This window comes from Chelonus insularis, unplaced genomic scaffold, assembly GCF_013357705.1.
Source record: "Chelonus insularis isolate UGA/USDA-ARS -01 unplaced genomic scaffold, ASM1335770v1 contig_135_pilon, whole genome shotgun sequence".
NCBI lineage: Eukaryota > Metazoa > Arthropoda > Insecta > Hymenoptera > Braconidae > Chelonus > Chelonus insularis.
Window position 1 is genome coordinate 501,861 of NW_023276376.1, and position 23,563 is coordinate 525,423.

The window sequence follows — 23,563 nt, forward strand, 5'->3', positions numbered from 1 at the left end:
TAAGAATAATGAAATAAAAGATTTTTCAATATGCAGAAGTTGATAAAAAAAAGTTTATTTATATTTAGATACTTTTATTTTTTCTACTTTATTTTTGAAAGATATGTAAATATAATATTATTCAGAATTATTAGAATACTGATTTAACAAAATTGACATAAAAGGAATAATTCTTGGAAAGCTTTTCAAGTTGAAAAATTCAGAGCCCAATGAATACTGATGTTCTTATTAACGAACCAGTCATCGTACAATATTTTCTAATTTATGAATGCTTGAAATAAAAATTTAATGAAAGATTCAATGTAATATTCCATAAATTTAATCATGAATGCATATTCAATGTTTAGATGGAGTAAGTCTTTTGTGAAACTTAATAATTGGTCACTAAAAAAGTTGAAAAAGGAACCGATTATTTTGTTTTAAATTTTTTTACAAGATAAATAACAATACCTCTAGGTTACAAATTACAATTCTTCTGCTACCCAATAATTGGAGTTATATTTTAGCAATGTGCAACCTTTAACCTTTCATTCTTCACTTGTCATTTTAAGGATTATTAACTTGTTATTGATCATCATTATTATTCCTCTATTATATTCTAATAACAAAGCTATTTTTGGATCAATCAAAATAATAATTGGCTTTTTTAGTACAATAGAATGTATTCATAAAACAAAAATCTAAACTAAATCCTATTATAAAAAGAAAAGCTATTACATTTAAATTCATGACTTTGAAATAAACAAAAAAAATATAAAACAATTCTAGGTACGCATTTAGAAAAGTCTTGTAAAAAAATGTTAAAAAGTTTCTACTAGATTTGATATGTAGATTAGTATGAATCCAATGGATATAAGAATTGCCGAGAAGAGCAAGAATTCATTCCAACATCAATATGGTGTTTCACTGTTAAATATTCTTTTTTTAGAATTCTGTCTGTATCAATAGATGAAGCATATTGGCGTATAATAAGAATAGGATTGAACGCAAATAATGAAAAATCCGAGTAAAGAGGTTGACTGAACGTGAACACAGTGATGAATGGAATTTGATTCGATAGAAGAACACTACCTTGACTCTCAGCAAGAATATAAGTAACGAAAACTCTTTGGCATCCATATTCTAGTAGCATTCTCGAACGACGAGTGTCGATCCACGCAAAAGAGAGTAATCTTTGTGATGGAAATGCTGCTGCTTTCATTCATGTTATGTTACAGACCCTCGACTTTTGTGGATTCCATGCAGAAGCTTCAATATACATCCAACGTTTCTCGAAGTCGTTCTATCCAAATCCACTAGTATTTCCGACGTTGCTGCTCTCTTTGCCAACTACCTCGTTATCTTAAACTTCAATGGTCTGTATACTGAAGGGCATAACACAGAACTGGAAGTGTTGAATCTATGAGGTACTACATCAGGCAAAATGCTTATTCAATGCTTTCGATGGTGGTTGACATATCTTCACTATATAGATATATACACATACTCATGTATATTAGAGATGAGAGCATTGCTGCATAAATATCACTTGATTGCTTCAACGTACAGGCTAGTGATGTTAAGGAGCCCTCAACCAACTGCGAAGGGGAGCCTTTGACCTCCCGAGAGACTATCGACTCTCAAGAGCAACATGAAATGACAAAAATGCTGTAACTTTCGACATCCTCTTTCCCAATTGATTACGTCTTCACTTAGGGACCAATTTTATGATACATTTATCATACTTTCTCAGTTTTTATTCATATAATAAAAATGGATAGTTATTGAAAAAATTGATAGCTTTGAGAAAAATTGAATTAATAAATATAAAGGGAAAAAAACTATTTTTACAGATCGAAGATACAAGAAAAGTCAATATTGTTTTTTATGGTAATATATTTTTTTTGTTGTTGGAAAAAATATATCTTGAAATTTCTTGCTAGACAATTTTCATTGATAAATGGTCGCATCAATAAAGAAAAACAGACTATGTAATCTCTTGTACTTTAAATGTAATTGTGACACTTTTTCAATCTTAATCTTTCATAACATTCAAATGGAAATCATTTTAATGTTTTACTTTGTATACTAGACAAAAACATGATAGTTGCATTTTTTATCCTTCCGTTCCATCATTGTCAAGAATAAAGACACGTATGAAGTTCCGAAAAAAAATATGTAACAAGATTGGCAGATGATTGGGGTAATTTACGGTGTGGAGAACTAATTAGATCATCCAGAGAATGCAGAAGAGCAAAGATAATGAAGGAAAAAGCATGTTATGAAGATATGAATAATAATTGATGGCTGAATATATTCCAGTAAACAATGCAAATAGGTAATTGACTGATAATTGATGAGTTTTCTACGTCAATATATCTAAACTGTACATCGCAGTGAGAAAGAGGATCGAAAATCCGTTCAAGCTATAATGGTGAACGACGTTGGGATTAATGTTATTTGGTATGAGAAGGTTATATTGAACGTTGGTTAATCAACCATACTACCAATCCTCTCGGTAAACATGTATACTGAAATGTTATTTGGTCAAGTCTGATGTGCTTCCCTAGAAATCTATAGGAAACAGGCAAGGAAACTCCGCGAAAACAACTGGAAATTTTGTATAAATAATGTTAAAAGTGTTGTTTTTTTTGTATTGTTTTCTTATTGTTATTAACAAAGTTTTATCGTTCAAAAATGTAATAACAAAGAAAACTTTTATTCATAATATGTGGAAAAGATTTTTTCACATAAAATATTTTTTATGATCATTATTTTACTCATTTTATGAAAATACAAGAAAAAGCTTTTTAATCAACAATATATAAAATATAAAATACATTATGTTATGATAGAAAAAATATCTTTTGCAAAAATTAACATTTATTCATATGTGAAATATTTTTTATTTAAATAAATGTGAATAGATCTTCAAAAATGTACATCGTTTTTTTTAGTTAAAATGGAACAAAGTTGATAAGATATTCTGTGAAATATTTTTCTATTTGTAATTCAATACTTTAATTCTCACTGAGAGAATGTTTTTGTTAAATAAATGATTAGTATTTCATTACTTGTAACTAAAAACAATTTCACCGATGATAAGTGTTGTTTTTTAGCGAAAAGAAATATTTATTTCACTTACTCAAATAATTCGTTGATCATATGTAAATATATACAGGAGAAAATTCTCTTGACTTATATTTTTAATAAATATCAAATATGTTTGAACCTAAATTGAAATATTAACGTTACTGCCTTTGGAGCATTGAATAAATTTATATCAATAATTAATATCCCTTGTAAAATTTACATAATCTTTTTTTATGGATTTATTTTTCCACATAAATAAAAATTGACAGAATAATTTCAAAAGTATTGACCTACAATAAACTAAGATAAAGAAAAATATCCTCTCACACCAAAGAGACAATTTATGCCCATGAAATGATGATTTACTTCATGGATACAAGAAAGAAATAGTTTATATTCACATTATTCCCCGTGAAAACATAAAATAAGCTTAAGTTATCGAATAGATCCTGCAGAATATATATATGTCTGTGTATATCAACGAGTGGACTGTGTTTGGGAAGCGGAACGCGCGTGACGCGGCCGTAAATTGCTATTAAACTTCGGCATCCTCACTCGACCACGAAGCGCGTTATCTATCAGGCCGTTTCCATCCACAACACGCTCTGCGGTAGCAGTTGCATTTCCAATTCGTTTTTCGTATCCCGTCTGCCACTAGAGGAAAATTCACTTCGACTATTTCAGACTATTCTCCCCAATGCCTATCTTCAGTCTCCAACTTGATCCTCAAGTAATTTAATAGCTCATATCTCTCGAAAACAAACTTACATGGAGAAGAAAAGAGCAGAAATTTTTATTCTTTATAATGTGACCACAATTCATTAAGGTAGTTATCCCCGAGAGCTCGTATCAAAATTCATTGTGCCCCAGCAAAATAGAATTAATTATATATGAAAAAAAAATATCCAATAAATATCGAAACTTCCGTGAAATTACATTCAGAAATTACTTATAATATAATACGATATAAGTACAATGTTCAATGATAAGTATGTATAATGTTTAATAATATCTAGAAAGTATTATTAATAATTTTTTTTCTACAATTTGAAACAATCCATTGTATGGACCTGTACCAATACATCGACATAACTTATATACTAGAAATTAGCGCACACAAAGTGTACGTGGTGGATGTACAATGCAAATTATTAATTTTGTTTAATTTTCCACATAAATAAAATAACTAATAAGGAAAAAGTTACTCATTTTTTCGATATATTTTGATTATTAGCTAACTTCATATGTCCATGTGAATTCATAAATAGGATGTATGTACCACCACATTACTAATCTTCAATTCGGAAGATTTGTCGGAACATTAATTTTAATAATTGTTTGGTCAATAACTGAACGTCAAAATTGTACGAAATTGTACTAAAGTATCGATTGTATTAAATTAATTACATATTTATTGATTTTCTGTTTTTTTTAAACGTAATCATAAACTCTGTTTTGAAAAATTTATTGAAAATCTGTAACGGTTGATCTTCTACTATCAGACTGTATGATAAAATTGCAACCTTTAATTGCAAATCAAATTTGCATTGGCAAATCTGATATTTGATCTTCATTTCTAGATGTCAGATTTTTTTTTGTTCAGAGAAAAAAAATTTCATTTTTTGTTATTCTATAGTTTAAGAAAAATTGTAAGTCATTGCTCTCGCGGGATTACTACCTTAAATAATCAATTAAGGATTATTTTATTGAATTTTCAAAAGTGAGAATAAATATTTCGTTCTATTGTTAGTTAATTGTATTAGAAATAATTAAATAGTGTTAATAATTCAATATTACGAGAAGGTTGACAGTGTAGAACTTCTGGGCCGCACTTGCACAACTGCTTGTACATTTTAAATAATTTGGAATTGTTTGACATATTTCACAAAACGTTTTTTAATTATTTAGCAACACCATTCAACTTGAAATATTAATCTATTGAAACTGTAAATTATTAAATTTCAATTAAAAAATATTGAATAAAAGTTTCCCTTTTTTCAGATGAATTCACCATTTTAAAAGCTCGAATTCCTATCACTAGAAAGTAATAATAAGGCTAATAATATTCCAATTATTGTGGAAAACTTGGCGTAATTATTAGTTTAATTCTTAGAAACTTTCCAATGAAATATAGTGAACTTTACGAGCCAATACTGAAAAAAAAATTGGATATTTATACTTTACAAAAGAAGTTGAAGATATTATGATTATATTTGCTCTAAACTTTAGTTGAACTAATCTAACTAAAGTTATTCTGGATCAAAGTTAGTTTATGCTAGATATTTTGACTTAATAACATTCATCATCAACCAGTACATCATATAGAAACAATATCATTTTTGGTTGAAATTCTAAAACATGTTTCACTATACTAACTAAATAATGCAATTCTATATAGTCTATTTTTTGATTGAAATGATTTAATTCCAATCAAGTGAGCATTCTTGAAAAATGGTATATTGTTTGTTCGTTCGTCTCAATAGTTCATGATCGATACCTTTGTGTAAAATACAACACTCTACTCTTTCTCTCTTTTTTCCTTCTTCTATATTTTTTGTCAAATTCTTTTCTTTATTACTAAAAATACTCTTTCCAAACTCTCTCTATCTACACCAAAATGAATTTAACATCAATTAGTTATTTTCCAAAATCCGAAAGTAAGTGCTACAGACTATCCGATTTTATTTCCATTAACAAATACATAAAAATAACGATAAAAACACTTTACTCATCAGCTTAACAACATTAGATTTAATAATGTTACAAACATAACAGCTGGTAAAAGCAAAATACGGATTGACCTTTTTCATGATACTCCATTTTTTTTTCTTTCTTTCTCGGCATTTTCATTTTTTTCCCTCACAAGAGCTAAAAGAGCCTCGTGAGTTTATGGTCAAAATTACTTTCAACGCTAGCTAACTGAAATACTCAACACCAAGCTAAATAAAGCGCAGTTTCTGATACTCCTGTTTATGATGCAGAAATATAAGGACTACGAGAGAAAACTGAAACAGGGTGTTGGGTACTTTAATACGATGACTGAAATATAATACTCATTATTATTATATTAAAATCTCATTACTTTCAGTTTAGAATTTATTTGATCACTTGTTATTTCATATACTTCTTCGTGACTTAAAAATTAGTTTTAGAGCCGTAAAAACGATAAAATAATGACAGGTTAAAAAATAGAAGGAAAATGTCTGAAAAATAAGGAGATAGCGGAAAATATTTTATATTCCAATGAGATCTGATATTTTTCCAATACTAATAATGTACTCTGTTCGTTACTCCAGTCGTTTTTTTTTCTTTTTTGACTTCATTTTATATTTTGACACACAGGAAAAATATAAGGTAAGTAAAAAATTGAGAAGAAAATTTGATTTAACTTTTTGTTATTCTTTTATCTGGTTTTCCGTCTATACGTCTTATTTTATGATTACATTTGAGCTGGTTGAGTCGTTTGACGTATAGCAAATTATATTATACTCGTCTGTGGAAGTGAATGGAAAACCACACGTTTATATTCCTTTACTATTCGTCTTTTTCATAGGATCGATTTTTTACAATATCACTCATGCGAGAGCTTTTCTCACTCGTACGAATCTCCAGCGGGATCCAAATTCAGCCGGCCGAATAATTCCTCTGGAATCAAAGTGTACTCACTTGGAAGAAATTGAGACCTTCTCTTTTTCGTACACCTATACCTCTGTAAAATAGAAAACTGGACTAGTGAGATTCACATCCGAATTACGGATTTTCCTTTACTGAGAATTCCTATCGGATTCCTTAGCTTAACTTTCCTGCAAAACCACAACTTCTATTTACGTTTGCTTCTATTCTGCTTATATCAGATACGATCTAATGAATGTTTCATTAAAGAATAATTAATTTATACGTTTAATACAACGGTCTTATTTATAGATTTACTTTTTATTAATTACTTAGAGATGTGTCATTAAAATATGTTTCATTATTCATTGTTGAATACCCTCGACCTTTAATCATTGTTTTTATTCATTATGTCTAATATTTTTAGTATAGAGTTATAAATAGAGTATTGTAATGACCATTAATTTATAATTACTCATAGATAAGATTTATTAATTATAAATCATTTTCAATTGTTTTTTTTAAATTTCAAAAACATTCTAAGTCGATTACTCTTTAAAAATAAATCAATGAATACAGACAGTTTCATATTTAGAAAGTGTTGGCAAAATAATTTAGATCATTTCTCTCAAATAATATAATATTTCTAATTGATATAAATTTTACGAAAACTATTTCACTTACACGAGAATTTTCAACAATAAATAAATAGAGACTGCTTTAATTAAATGATTAATAATTGATTTTTAACTTTTAAGCTGTTTAACAACTTACTTTACAGTGACAATCAATTAATCATGATGATCATAATAATTATTTTAATTTAAAACTGAAACTTTAAGAGAATGTGATAAAAATATCTCAGTGTCTTTAATTGCTGAATTAGCTAACTAGGATTAAAAAACTTTTCAAAGGGTTTTTTTACTGATTAAACGTAAATGGAATTCTTTCATGAAAAAATGTAGAATTTAAGAAAAAAAACCCAGTGTTTGTGAAAATTACATATGAAGTCTTCTGATCTGAGAGAATATTTCCTAATAATTCAAATGTGAAGTAATTGAAAACGATAACCGATAAAAAATTTATTCAAACCCGAAGTAAATTCGATAAAAAAGTTAAAAAGATAATGGAAAGTTTGAAATGTTTAAATCGGAATAAATATCTTCGATTTAGCCGAAAAATGCGATATATGTAGGGAAATCTTTCTTGCGAATAGTTAAAAAGTTTTATAAGTGAATAACAAAATTCAAATTTTCGCTACAAAGTTCTGTTCTCATGATGATACAAAGAATGTAGAAAGAGATTTCCTTGAGGGCAATTTGAAATGAGTTTTCTCTGCCAAGTCTCTCATCGTAAAATGAAGAATACACGAAACGTGTACTATAAAAGGGAATAGAAAGATAAAGTAGAATAAAAACGAAAAATAAAAGAAAGAAAAATAAAACGGTTGAATATATGACTAGTTACAACTACAAGACGAGACAAAATGAAGATTCTGAAAATGAACTAGTTCTTTGTGACGTAGACTGTCGTAGCTTTTTCTCATCTGACTCAAAACAAAATCTTCTTTTTATTCCTTCAATACGGAAAAAGCAAAAGAATACTGTTCGGCTTCTCACAAGCCTCGTGCCAACTAGAAAGAGAGTAGATGACATGCTATGAAAAAAGCTGCTGTCCCACCCAATTGCCACAATTACCCTTTTTCCTTACTCTTTTTCTCCTTTCTATTCGTTCTTTTTCCTCTTTAACCCCGTTTGTCTCTCATCTTCTCTCATTTTTCATTCTTAGATCAATTTTTGCCACGGAAAAATCTTGGTAAAAAATTACAGTTGACGATGAAAGGGAAAAAATGAACGAACTATTGCACCATTTTTAAGAGTAATTTAGAAAAAAGGATCCAACAATATAAAGTGCCTAAAATGGAATTAATTACAGTATTTAAATTTATTTTTATACTTTTCTATTTCATGTTGTTGAATAACTAAAAACGGTTACTACAAGTAAATGGTTCTTGAACGTGAGGTATATATTCAATTTAAACAATGCCTCTTTTCTCTCAGGAAAAACTGGAAAATTAGACTTTGCATAAGATTTATACATCCTTAAAGAAAAAAAAAGCACAAAAAATAGAAGAATAAAAAAATAAAAATTCAATGGATACATTTAGTGGCGTAAATTTTTTGGAATTTTTCTTCACTGGGCTGAGATAAGAATATTTTTCGTGGAAACTTTCTTTCTAATATTACTCCAAGATATGAAGAAAAAATTTAAGCTTGAGAAAAAAGGTTTTTCCTTGTCATGTAGTTATACTACTTTCATATAAAAACGAATGGACATTTCATTTATTATAGAAGTAAATAATGAAAATAGTATTAAGAGGCATCAAAATTATATAAGGGTTATAATTTTTAGATAAAATATTTAATAAAGCTTCAGCTAACATTATATAATGAGTCAAATAAGTAATACTTCTTTTTTCAAATTCATAAACTAGAGATTTCACGAATTTCTTCACATTAATATTTTAAACCTTAATCTCTTACTTGATTCAATATTGATAAATGATAAAAAAAAGTAATTGTCAATGTCGTTTTCCAGAAGAAATTTTAGATTGTCAGTTTATCTTCTTAATAAATCTCATAAATTCAAATTCTAGATGTCTTTGAAATTCGTTCAATCAACAGCGTTAATTTCTTTTATTTCCTGATAAAAAATTGAACATTGATGGCGAATTAAAAGTTGTTAGCTTATTGTAAATTCGTAAATCAGAGAGTTGCATGTTCTCTCGAGTGGATCAACGAGTTACGCAAATGACAGATATAAGTGGCGACAAAAATCTTTGAACCAGATTTTTCTATTTCCCCTGAGATAAGTTAAGAAAAAAAGTTGTGAATTTTGTAGAGAAGCCTAGCTAGAAGTAAAATTTCTGATACCAAATTTATGCACCTGTAAGTATTTTCGAAAAATTCTCCGATTCCGTTCAATTTTTATATAGTGTGAAATTTCTATAAATTTCAGGAGAAAATATTCTATCTGGAATTTCGGGGAATGTTGATTTTCTTAATATTATAAATCAAGAGGAAATTTTTAAATCAGAAGTAGAACGGTGAATCGTATTTATGTCAAGCGCTCATATAAAAAATCAATTTTCAGTCTGATTATCTTCTTGAAGACTTAAAGCTGAATTCTCTTATATATGTAATGGATTTAAATTTAAAAGAAAATAATACTTTTGAAACAAATTTTAGATATTATCACTTCCTTAAATTTCTTACTGTGTTGTAAATAATATTATTAAAAATATAAAATTTCAATTAATAAAACGTTTTATATTATGATTTGAAAGTAGGAAACGAAAACTTGAACATACAAATTATATTAGAATAAAATCAATTGAACTAAATCCATTGAAATAATTTAAAATAAATAAATAATTTTTAGTATGGGTACCAATTCATGATTATGATTTTTTTTTCAAATATTAATAATTTTAATTTGTACAAATAAATGAGTTGAATTTTTTTGTGATAAATTAAATTTATTTACCCACTTTAAATCTAACTGAATTATTTTAATTATTCAAAATGTAAATATAATTATGACATCATTGGAAAATATTTTCAATAATTTTTATATAAAGGAAGAATCGAATTAAATGGACGATAAAGTGTTTGAAAAAATAATCTTTAGAAGAAAATTAATTTGGCTAATAGCTTTGTAACTTATCTCACGATTGACTTCTAAAGTTTTCTTGGTAAACAGATTTCTTATTTGCATGTAACAAAAACATATTTTCTGAGTAAACTTTGTGCAAGAAAGTGATGGTGGCCAATGGTAGCCGTGCCAAGTTCAAAGTTTAAAGTAGGCAAAAGTTTGCCAGTAAAGGGTGAGACTCGCGTGTCAAAATATAAATAAAAGAAAAAAAAATTTTCAAAGAAACTTTGTCAATTTTGCAATGCTTTTCTCTAATGTATATTATTAATAATCCAATCCTAAAAAAATGTATTTGTGTAATTCTTTAATTACTTGTATTGTGAAACAAAAAATAAAATATCACCAAACCAACTAAAATATTTTTTTTCTCGTTCCACAAACAAATAAACAAAAGTAAAAAAAAAACAAAGTTTAGAATGCACTTAATAACGATGCTGGTATAAAACTGAATAAAGAAAATTACTTTAAAAGTGACAACTTTATTAGTTGAGATCAGTCAAACTGTTATCATTTGGCTTGAAATTCATCAATTACTATTACCCTTTGTAACAAGTTGGATAGATGGCTGAATGACAATGAATATTCAGAACAATTTCCAGAATATTGAAGTACTTGCAAATTTCTCGAACGTAACGAGCTGCAGTACGTTTCGATCAATATTAACTCCCAAAAGACTATCAGTATTTTGCATATTTTAAAATTTAATGCCCTAAAAAATGTGGGCAAGTTGAAGCACTTATTGAACAATTTATTTCAACACATATATGAAAACTTTGTTACTATAGTTATTTGGCTTAAATGCACCACATTATTACCCAATTAAGATAATAATCTTCTTCTGACATCCAAATATTTTTTTCTCCAAAAATGCTTCATTTTTAATTAACTTAATTAGACATAAACGAGTTATGAAACAGATAAAATTCATAAGAAATTACTTGAATAAATTATAGTGTTGGATAGTCGTAATGTCAATGTTCATTATGAAGCTTGTCAGAATGATAATATTATGAATAATTAAAATATGAAAAATTGAATTGATTTTTTTAAATAAATTTTTACCAAAAATATTTATCATCAAATTTTGGATTATTTGATATTACAGTTTATTATTTTTTGTAAGCTTGTTTAACGTCAGAAAAATTAATTTCAAGAAAGTGTTTGTCTTTAGCTGACTTGCTTCAGGCACTTCTACATGATATCACAGTAAAATGAATTCCGTTCCATCTGAATTATTTTCTATCATATTCATTTAATTATTCATTTTTCCAACAGAATCTTATTGCCAACAAAATCTTGATTATAATCAAAACAATTTAAATTATAAAAATATTAAAAGAAGATTTAAAAAGGTATTTAAAATTTTTCAGTATTTTCTCGGAGGTATTTAAATATTTAAAGATTGTTAGATATTCACCTAACAATTTCCAAATAGACGTCATCATTCAAGAAATACTCATGATAATGAGAGAGAAATGGATAATTCTCTAGAGGATTCCGATTCTAATATTAATTCACTATGCCATACACACTCTGATCGCAATTACATTCTGGATGCTAGATAAAGGGTGAGAAATAAGGACAAAAGCAATGAAATACTCCAGTGTAAGACCACTGAAATTTCATCTCAATTAGATTTCCAAGATTACTTGGGTTCTCAATCAAACTATTTTTCCTCCTCCTTCACACAATTTTTATTTTCAATTTATTGCGATAAAAGTACTAGAACTGCAAGTATTTAACTTTTTCAAGCTTAACTGGGTGGATATCTATATTTTTTGTAGAGGCATTATTACTTGTGGGCAATATCAAAGTTGAAAAAGAACTTGACCCACTTTTGACTCATATATTACCAAAATATCATTCATGAAATATCAGATGGAGTATAGAAAACCCATTAGAACCATTTTATTTTCTACATTATCGTGAATTAATATCTAGAATTTCAGTCATTTGGTTGCTTTTTAGTGTAATAGGAGTTGAAATGAACTCTGAAGAGAACTTGTAAAAAACATATATGAAAAAAACAAACGGTATGATGTAAAAGAATAAAAACATAGAATAAGAGTATTTGTAAAGATGATAGAATTTATAAAAGCATCAATAAGTGTTGAAATAAGAAGAATGAAGTGTTTGAAAATTAGAGAATGTGGATTATAATTGAATAAAGGTCTCTGAGTGCTTGAAGAGAGATATTCAGACCTGAGGTGTATTGAGTATCATTGAAAGTCAGAATATGCTGGAGACGAGGGTCAAGAGGTCATGCTGGTGGTGCTATTTCTTGTTGTGATAATTATAGTTTTATTAACTATGATGAAGTCAATAAACGACTGATTTTTAAAAATGGTTCAACTTTTATTATTCGCAGTTATTAATAAACCTTATCAACTTTATTAGAACTATGAATTGGAATCACGTAAAAGACAGATAAACAGGAAAAACAAAATAAAAGATAGTAGACATGAACGTAATAATGCTTTTTTTGTTGTAATTAAAATTGTTACTGAAAATTCATTTAGCCATTCAGCCCAGTTGTGCTATTGATTCGGTAAAACCTGTAGATTTGAAAGGTTGTTTATTTTTTCAATTAATTATATAAATTGTTAATTTGATTAAGGTTATATGTTATAACAATTGTATTGTATATATTCAAATTCATTGATAAATGTAAGATCAAATTGTTATGACACTTTGACTTGAACAGCTTTAACAGCGTTGAAACTATCTTCCAAGCCAGTCAATATCAGTCAACAGTTGAACAAACATCTATACCAATTTGCATTTCCAGTGATACGTTAAATTCTTCTCACTCAAAATCATTTCTAGTTATTTGAGTTGATAAAGAAAATTATTCTCTTATGTCACTCAATCAATTATTTCAATTAAACTGTATCATTAAATAATATCTAATGAAAAATCTGATAAATTCAGATTCCAATTCACAATTATTAAATTCAATATATCTTGAATTTAATTTCATATTAATGATGTTAATAATTTGTAATAAATTTATATTTAATGATGAATGAAATCAGATAGTCGTTTAATTAGATTCAATTTCGAAAATTTTCTATGTTTATAATATAAATTTTATTATGTATTAATTTTACATGGCAAAGGGAAATATGATATTTTTAGTATTTCGCTCATTTTATTTTACTAAACTATTTTACTAAAACAATATATCAGGTTTCTAGTAGCTTAAGTGCCTGGCTTTGGTTTTGAAAAATTTAGATTCCCTTAGGGTTCCAAAAACTATTAGAGCTAAAGATGGAGACATCATGCAATCATTTATACGTGATAGTAATTGATGACAGAATAGCCTTTAATTAGTCAAATAGTTTTCTGACACCATCACCCTCCTTCTTACCTTCACTGGAGCTAACAAGGAATCCCAATTAATCACAGCGATTAATCACGTTATATCTTGCGGTAAGCAATGAACAGAGTGTCGTAGCTGTGCGTTGGAAACAAGTCATCCCATCTGGGCAAAAAGACAAACGAGCTCAAGAATTTTTTTCTACTGGCCTCTACTATCTACTGCCCTGAGAAATAAATAAAGTGTTAATTGATTTATGACACAAATAGCCCGCAATGTTATCTGGATTAATTTTTGTTCAATCAATAATCTTTATTTAATCCAATAACTCATGTCTTTTTTATGTTCTTCGCTTAATTATAGAAAACATATCTATTGTTGTTTTCTCCAATAGTTCTATATTTTATGGTTTTAATAATAAATAGAATGCCATAAATAACTTAAAAAAAATTAATTGTGTAATATTTACAAGAAAACCTAATTAATCTTCACAATAATGTTTTTTTTTGATGAAGTTATAGAAAAAACAATATTTAAAGAAAAATTATTAATAACTACAGAGTTCTTTTTTTGTTGAAAACTTTTGCATTTCTATAAATTTCAGTTTCTGATTTGCTATTTAAAAAAATTAAATCAAATACTTTTTGCTACTTCTAGTAATTATTATTAAAATAAATTTGATAATTAAAATAATCAATTTCAAAAGTAATGGACTTTAGTATTAAAAATATAAAGATTGAATTTGAATATATTTTCTTGTTTATTGAAAAGCACTTAATTTTAAAAATTAGAAAATTTATCTTCCTATTTTATTTAAAACATAATAATTATTTCATTGGTAAACATTATGCATTCATCGTTTTTAAATTTTGATATTTGATAATTAATTAAAATACTACTGCAAATTTGAATAAAACTGGTGAAATAAAAAGAAAATAGTAATTAATTATAGCTTTAACAAATATATTCGTTAAATAAAGTTCAATAACCACAAAAAAATGGAGAATTTCAAGCGAAATATCGTCATCGAAAATATACGTTGTTACAAGATTTCAAAATGTCAACGAAGATTAGAAACAATGTTCGATATAAACTGATTCAATTTTTCCCATGAAACAAGAATGAATTTGGAAAAACTAATGGCTTCTATTTAAAGTAAAAGCTTTTGTTATAAATATATATGTATTTACGATCCATTTTTAAAGCATGTAAAACACACTTATTTCCTGTATATCGATATACGACGTCTTGTAAACGATAAAAAGTTTGACAAAGTTTGTCAAGATGCTCATCCCTGACTTTGCTATAAAATAACCAGTTTCAACCCTTCTCGCCCTTCTCTTCTGTCATCCTAGTAAATTTTCTCTATACCAACTCTCTCACTCACTGAGACTTAGCAAATCCTACCGTGGGCTCAAACTTAGTTGTAACTTTGCTTTCTACATTTGCCCCTTTCTCTTCTTCTCTCCTGGCCGTCTATTTCAAATGTACAAGTACAACTTCCCTACATTTTCCGACCCTGAAAATCAAGCTACATGCACCGAGAACCTCACGCAAATGCACACAGTTCCTTAGTGAAATCCCTATATATGTTCTCGTGCCTCATTAACTTAACGAACGTATAACTATTTTCCCTATATATTTCTCAAACTTCTCGAGTGTCTGAAGGAAGCTGGTTTTCAATGAATTGGAATTCAACTGAATCAATTCAATTCAATTTGTTATATTTTTCATTCCATTATTTATACTATATTCCAATGATTTTTTTTATTATTTTTCGAATAAATAAATAATTGAACTATTAAATAAAATATTGATCTTTTGTATTTTATGGAAAACTTGAAAGATTTTCAATTTTGTTATTATATTCCTGATTAAACCATGATCTGTAAACAATAACATAAATACATTTTTTATAAAAAACAAAATAAATGTTTTTGATGATAATAAATTCCTTTTTGAAGATATTTTAGAGTATGTTTTTTTATAACATTCATTGAATCATTAAAATAAGAAGGTCGAAAAATCGTCGTATGTTAGGTTTTTTATCATTTTCGATATCTCAGGAGGTCAAACATATTCCGCACAACCTTTTTTTTATAACGAAAGATCTGTAAGAGACACGTAAGAGGCAATTGAGAATAACCTTTACTTATTATATGATAAGAATGGTTAAAAAATTTGACCAATATTGATGAAATATTGTTGTTAATGACTCCATATAACAAAGAATTACACATTATTTATAACAATGTTAATTTGTTATAACCAATATTTTAAAGAAATATCAATGACATAACAAAATTAAAAATTTCAATAAATCTATAGAATATGGATAGATAAGATTCTTATAAAATTTTAACAAAAAAATATGATTACAAACGATCAATGGGAATGGATCGTTCGTCGTGTGGACACAAAGTGCACTCAAACCCATTTTTAATATTTTTTTTGTATCCAAGCTTGACTACACATATGCGTGTGTGTGATCCATTTTTGTCCGTGAAATATCAATAAAAAAAAAAGTTGAGCAAGCATTTGATCAAAAATTGTATTGAAAAATTCTTTATCGAATACTATTTTGAACTAAGTTCAATTCTGTAGACTCTTGAAAGCAATTGAAATGTCAAGTATTTGCCACCAAGAATTTTAACAATAGGAAGTAAGGAAAGAAAGTTGAATTTTTTTATATCTGAAATAAATAAAAGCCTTGTTATTTCTCTTCAAAAATGATACCGTTCGAATGATGGATATTATAATGTAGTTTAGACTTGTCAAAATATTCAAGCATTTCACAAGGATCAACTTTATCTCATAAACACACTTCAAGTTTTATCTCGATAAAACTTCACTCAAATTAACCAGTTTCTCCCACATGTAATATATCCTGCTTCTCAATTACGTCAAAAGATATAAGACTGTCGTTATGTAAACTATCATTTCAACTTTTTTTTTTATAAGCTACTTTAATTTTCAACGCAATCCGTACACTGCAAATCCGAGATAATTCACACACATGTGAAATTCATTCATTTGATGTGTGTTACATGTATAACGTCATTAACAAACTATTCTACGTGTGTGAATTTTTCAAACACACTATTATCTGTGTAAAAAGTGTCTACAAAATTACTATAGTTTATTTATGATATTATACATCATCTGTGTGAATTTCAAACATATGTGACGGGATTTTGAGTGTAGACATTTTTTAAAAATTTATAATTAATGACATTACGATCTTAAAAAGCTAATTATATATTTTTAGCTTACTTCAAATTCAATTTCGTAGCTTTGCTGCTTTAAAACTTTTTACGTGCTTTTATAATTAATATAATAATTATTAAAAAAAGTAATGATAATAAATAAAGTAACATTAAATGAAGAAAAATTTTATTTCTGAATTTTTATTATATGAATCTTGTAAGACTTAGTATTCCACGTGGATTTAATTTCCAGAGAAACTAAATAAGATCAAAATAACAGATGGAAAATAGGCGAAGGGAATATGAAAACTACAAAGAAGTCTCTGCAGAGATATTATGATTACTTTTGGCTTTACGTCCCTTCGAGGTTTCTACGGACCAACGGATCATCTCCTTTGAAGTTCACTAATCTTAGAAACGGATGACGGACGATCGATAATACACCGCATAGCAAGAGAAATCTTTCTCTTTCTGTAAAGGTTTGCATGAAATTCTACATGAAGACGTCCTTTACGTGACATGGGCTTTGTGCATGTGCTCTCTGCCATAAACACACAAACTCTTGGACTTTCTATGCAGTTTCATATCTCTCATATAGTTTAGAAAGTCCACAAATATACGAGAAATTTTGCAGAGAATAATATTTCAATACTGATTCAAATTTCCACTATGCCATATGTTTACAATTTATTATCACCCAGTGTATAAATGTTGGTAATTTATTTCTTGATAAGAAGATGTAAATTTCTGCATATAAAAAAGTGTTATTAATTATAAATGAAAAATAGTAGTTGAAGATGCATACGTTTTTGGTTAATTTTTAATTAATTAGGAGCAGAAAACAGAAATAAAATTATTTTGAGATAGAAACATTCATTAGTAGAAAGTTAAAAATATAGAGAAATATGAGGTAATTAGAAGAACTAGAAATGTTCGTCTGGTCTTGAAACTGATTTTTTAAATTCATTTTTAAAATAAATTAGAATTTTTAGGTTCAATTATTGCAATAAATTTTGATTTAATTCCATTATTCTCAGAAACGGCTGAAATGATTAATTATCAAAAAAATAAAAAATTGATAACACGTTTTTATAATTTTTGTTGTGCTCTAAAAAATGAAAAAACTAAAAGAAAACGTAATAACTCATAGAAAATAAAAATGAATTATTCCGTCTTTTAACGACAAGAAAATCCATTTAATCCCATCAATGGACGTTATCGAAAACAATGCGAAATTTTACTGCTATCATATGACTATTATTTCCATAATAAATGGAAATTTTATTCAAATAAGCAGGAAGCAAATATTTTTTCTATGTGTCTGTTTATCACGTCATTTCCTTGGCTTTCGGATTCATCGTCAAGTAAATTCCACTGACGCTCTAGCAATCCTCACAAACTATTTACCCCCAATATTCTCAGGCTGAATGTTGGCACGTCTCTAGCACTTGTACATTCACATATATAAATCCTTGAAATTGGAACGCGTAGCGTTGTGAGTACTAGGACCGACGTGAGGTCGTGCTTGCTTTCACACCCTTCGAGATGATACCCATGAGACTGTATAATGATGTTGATTTGTCCTCACTCAAGTACGCTTTCTTGTCTATTAACCCGACGAATAGACATCTTTAAAAATGAATATTTTTAATCAGACTACATTCAGCTCACGATTATATTTCAACTTTCAAGCTGTGAGCTTACATAAATGAAGTTGAAAAACGTTAACCATTTGCACACAATCTTTGGAGAGCATTTGACGAGTTTTCCCACGAGAATGTGGAATTCAAGAGCTTTCAAAATGTTTAGGAGAGCTTTTAGTCCCTTTTCGAAGAAGCAAAGGGCTAGCTTTAGAAAGGGTTCTACAAGTTTAAGCCACATTTAAATTTAAAGCCTTCTAGGCTGCTACGAGAGTTACGTAAAAGTACATGTATATATATAGTTTTCAGGCCCGAAACTAAGTAGTTTGTTCCTTATTCTATATCGCTTTTCTCAAGCAGGATTTTAAGCTTAAAGCTTCCGGCTGTTTGGTCGTTGTGGAATTACATCTTATCCTTCTTCATTTTCATTCACGGTTGACCCTATGTATATTTTCTCCATCCTTTGGCTTCTCGCTACTTCAGTATTAACTCAAGTCAAGTGATGAGAGGCTTACTTCCGAAGAATTCAACTTCCTACGGTATTTTTAAATATGATAAGAATTTAAACTACTTAGATGAAGCTTTTGCTTCTTTTTCATCAGTCAATTTAACAAATATTGGAGATCTTTAAAAGGCTACTGTAGTGTTGTGCTGTTGTTGTTATTATTCTTTAAATTGTTTTTTAACTCAATTTCTGAACTTGATTTGTACCTGGTTACGTTTAAATTGATTGTACTCTTGCTAATAAAAATCGTTTGTGGTTGTAATGAAATATAGATGTTTCATTTGTACATAAATAGAATTTTCCTGGTTAAAAAAAAAAGATTTATTCGATTCATTTATATTCAGCATAAAGTGAACTACAAACAATAATTGAAAATCTATTTATTTATAAATCAAAGCCAAAGTATTAATGAAAATATTGGAAAAGCTTTTTGCTAAGCTTAAAATCTCGTTTGTGAGTTTTCAATCATTTCTGGTTAATAGGGAAAAATTTATAAATTTCTATTTTCAATCAGATAAAAACAGAATAAATATTCTGAAATCTCAAGATTACAATTTTTTGTTGAAATAAATAATTATAAAAGTTATATTTCCTTGCAGTATGAATAGCGTTTGAGGAAAGAAAAATGTATAAACTATGAAAAAGGATTGAATGAATCGTGAAAATAAAAATTACTCAGAAAAATTTCTAAAAGTAACATATCTGAAAGGGATCAAATATATGCCAAGAATATAAGAAAAATGAAAAGTTATTTATTTGCTAAAAAATACGAATTTTTCTTCAATTTCATCGATTCATTTATTTTCTGTGAATATTAAATTATCCAAATTTTTATTTAAATATTATTAAATTTCGATTTTGAGAAAAATGAATATGATGTAAAATTTTCTATTTATTTAACAAGATCAAAAATTTGATATTATAAAAAGTAGTGTTCGCAAAAGTGCTTGATTACACAAGAAAATTTAATATAGATAAAAGATTGATAGACAGTCGATACTTTAAATACAATTATTATTTGTATTTCACACATGAATGGCTATTAAAGTAAATTCAATTTGTATCAATCATTTTTTTAATGACTTTGTAATAAACGAATATTTAAAACAGTATGATACAGAAAATAAATTAAAAAATCTCTTTCCATTCTAATAATGCATTATTTATAGTAATTTTAATTATGCAGTTTCACAAATAAAAATAAATATCAAAATGATTCAGATAGGTGTAGAAAATACTTTAAACAAATTTTGGTGGACAAATATTTAGTTAAATTATAAAAAGTATGCTTGCTAGTTTAAAAATTCTTCCCTTCTCAAATTCGAAGAATAAAGAATAAGGATGAGAAAGAAGACAGAAATTTCAATAATAAAAATTTAACGTTTATCTTTTTTAATAAAAAAATAAATAAATTTATAAAATGTCATGTTTATGCTCTTTTAAGCATGTAAGTGGGTTAAATTCCTCAACTCGAAGGAACTTGGAAGAACACAATGCCTATGCACTAGATGTTTCTCCTCTTTTTCTTCTCTCTTTTTCTCGAGGGCACATTTAAAGAGACGTGTCGCATTGGCTTTCAACGTTGGACTAGGCCTTTTCATATTCAACAAAGTACACGTCACCCCATTATTTTTTATTATTTTTTTTTTTGCTCTTTTCAATCACATTCTTTTTCTTATTCTTCACCATTTTCTCTGCTATTTTTGCCTCCTACAAATAGGCAATCATAAAAGCTTTTTGTTTTCTTTTTTGTGATAAAGTCAATTTTCACAGTTGATTTGAATAAATCTCTTCATTCGTGTCAAATTTTTATCTTAATTAAATCTATTTTAATTAACTAAAGTGTAAAATTTATTCGACCATTCAAACGAGTAATTGAATAAATTGATATTCAAAAAATTTTATTGAAAGTAAAAAAGTCTAAAGAAGTCATATAATAGTCTCAGTAGTAATAGAATATCATGCATCAGACGTCCGAGTGCCCCAAGAGATTCCTGTTAAAAATTTATAATCATTTGTTTTTTTTTTTTTGTCATTCAACTGCAAGTCTATTTCTTTGTTGCCTACGTGACTTCTAAAAATTTCAAACAAAGTTAAACAAAATCGAACGGTCTCGAAGGGATTCAAATTATTTCTTTAAACTTTTTTTCCTGTGCGCAAAATCCAGAGGTAAAAATCGGTTTTCCATAATAAAACTTTCTAATAAATTAAGTTAATTTTTATTTCTTCTCTTTACTTTTCACTGTAAATAAGTTAAGGAAACTTTCATTGTCATTAAATAAAATAGACTAAAAAAATTCCCATAAAATAAAATGATAATATCAAGTGGAATAAACTTTGTAATTATTATTAAAAGCAAGATTCGTTGCTATTATGACTTATAAAATACTCTCTTGAGCTTATATATCCTCCGCTATCTCACTCTTCTTATTGTCTATGAAACAAAAGACATCCGCTTATTCATCATTCCCTCTTCGGATGAAATGCAGCATCGAATTGCAAAGGAGAAAACACAAGAGCACATAAGAGTTAGGAATATTATTGAATATAGAGGAGAGATAAAAGGTGAGAGTCAAGTGAATGTGAGAAGAAACTATTACCCACTTCGTCTTATTTGTGTAAATCGATGCTTCGACAGTCTCTTGGGGCTTTTGATGAGCATCTAAAGCTCACTATGGACCATTTTCTGGCAGCATGTGTACACAAATAAATACACGCTAACTACTGCAACAAGAGACCAAGTACCCAAACGTGATCTAGTCGAGTATATAAATGATCCTCGCTTCATGAATGTTTGTATTAATCACTCAATAGATGCATTTGATTTAGTTGAATGATCTAGAACTCACATGAGTATATTGATGCTTGAGATGTACAAAATAGCAATCCAAAACTTGAATATGAGAAGATTTAGAGCTTCCTCGGGCATTCTATATCGCCTATTTCACTTCAAAGGAATTGAGATTACTGTGTTTACCACTAACGCCCTTTTAAGTGGTCGTCTTCTGTTTGATTCGATCAAATATACAAATTCCTAATATTCCAGACAGCATAAACATTTTTAGTTAATCAAATCAGTCGTCTAATGCTCAAGTGAGCATTGAGAAATTTTTTTTTATTTTGTTTGAATAAAATCTTACCAGACTGTTGGGTTTTTTTTCAGTAGATTTACTTAAAATTTTTGACAATAGAATATGTTTATATTGTATAAACTAAATATGTGTTGAATGCTAGAATGCTGCATACAAACAACAAATATTTGCACGTACTAAAAAGTAGGTGAACAATGAATAGCGACTATTTATAGTTTTATGGTGTTTTTATTCCCGAGTTACTTTATAAGATGATTTTTAAATTTAAAAGAAAGATTTATTTTAAGTATAAAATTTAAATTTATTTACCAAAACAGATTTTAGAAAAAAATTGGATAAATATTTCATCGAGTTTATGAATATTTCATGTATTCTCTATTTAAATAGATGATTAAATTGATGGAATTATTGATTAATATTAATGTCTTTTGAAAAAAACAATCTACGAATAAAATTACCGATAAAATCATTGATGACATAATCGTTAAATGGTGCTAAGTGAAAATTTATTGATAACTGTATTCATTTAGTGTAAGAAATGTTTTACCAATATCACAAACTGTTATCATTTGTTATTTGAATGAAAGAATATTTCATGACAAGTTAAAAATGCTGAGTATTTATTAAAAAATCATTCCCATTGACATTTCATTGTCTCAAAAAATTCCGATTCAATCAATTCCCAATAAAAATTAAACCTAAAATTTGCAATAAATCAATATTTAATTGTTTTACCAATTTATGAGATCTATAAATGCAGATGCTTCAACTCTCTCTCTCTAAATTTCAACTCATATGACTGTGTCTGTGTACATCAAATTAACTCTTTGATTGACAATCATTTTATGATTTAAACAAATTATTCTGCGGACCTGCACAAATATATATATATATATGAATAAACAGAAATCAAAAGAAAAAAAAACAGAAAAATTGTAATTTGAATTTATATGAAAATGATCTATTCAAGTAATGTCATAAGAATTACTCATATTTTTTTTACAAAATTGTCCAATTATTTTATTCATTTACGGGAGTTGATAAAGAATGAAATATTGATAGAGACAAAAGAATATGAAAGGAAAAGCAAGAAGTGCACAATACCTGATAATTCTTATTTTCATTGCGATAATCGATTTTTTTGTATAGACTCATACATTCAACAAAATTGAAGAATAGTTTCGATAAGTGATATAAAAGTAATGAATAATAATAGTATTTGCTCGAAAAACTTTTTAATTGAAAAAAGATATCTTTTTTTTTTATATACCCTTTATATTTATTTATTCCTAAACCATATGTAAAGGAACGAAGATAACTTACATCTACTACTTTATTGATTATGTTAAGATGTCTTTGATGTAAAATGAATAATTGTATTTAAAACCATCAAAAATATGTGG

General features: G+C 27.5%; 1 protein-coding gene across 3 annotated transcripts in view; it reads right to left on the reverse strand.

Moving 5' to 3' along the window:
• The window catches only part of LOC118074609 (uncharacterized), a 78,553-nt gene that overhangs the window by 41,157 nt on the left and 13,833 nt on the right, over window positions 1–23,563 (reverse strand). The window contains exon 1 of one of the 3 annotated variants that reach the window (XM_035095988.1): window positions 13,769–13,866. The exons of the other annotated variants lie outside the window; for them this stretch is intronic. The gene's annotated coding sequence lies outside the window, so the exon portion shown is untranslated. Of the gene's footprint in view, window positions 1–13,768; window positions 13,867–23,563 lie in introns of those variants that run through there. 3 annotated transcript variants of the gene reach the window in all.